The sequence below is a fragment of the Dipodomys ordii genome, unplaced genomic scaffold, assembly GCF_000151885.1.
Source record: "Dipodomys ordii isolate 6190 unplaced genomic scaffold, Dord_2.0 Scaffold152, whole genome shotgun sequence".
Taxonomy (NCBI): domain Eukaryota; kingdom Metazoa; phylum Chordata; class Mammalia; order Rodentia; family Heteromyidae; genus Dipodomys; species Dipodomys ordii.
The window spans coordinates 49,448-49,994 of record NW_012267368.1 but is presented as its reverse complement, the minus strand read 5'-3'; positions in this window follow the sequence as shown (position 1 = coordinate 49,994).

The window sequence follows — 547 nt, the reverse complement described above, 5'->3', positions numbered from 1 at the left end:
ATGCTGAGGACCCAGCCTGAACACATGAACCCTTGAGGGGACAAAGCACATAGAAAACATGACAGAAAAGTGGGTAATGGGCTCTGGAGTGTCTTTGTCATCATTTGCAAATGTCACTGCTTATGAGCTGAGTGACGTTAGGTAAGTTATAATATGTCACCAAATATTAATTTCTTACCTATAATAAAACAATACAATGATACTCTTTTTTTCTAAGGCAGCACCAAGATCTTAAGAGAGTGCTGAATAGTACATAACAGAAAAAGACAATCAGTCATACTGTATGCTATGAGTTTTTTAAATGAGCAGGGGGAAAGTTCTGGCACATAGAGAACTCACGTGCATATATGCAAAACTATTCTGAGATGCCAGGCACTGGTGACTCATGCCTGTAATCCTGGCTATTCAGGAGACTGAGATCTGAGGATCACGAGCTCAAGCAAGAAAGTCCATTAGCCGGGCGCTGGTGGCTCACGCCTGTAATCCTAGCTACTCAGGAGGCTGAGATCTGAGGATCGTGGTTCAAAGCCAGCCCAGGCAGGAGAGA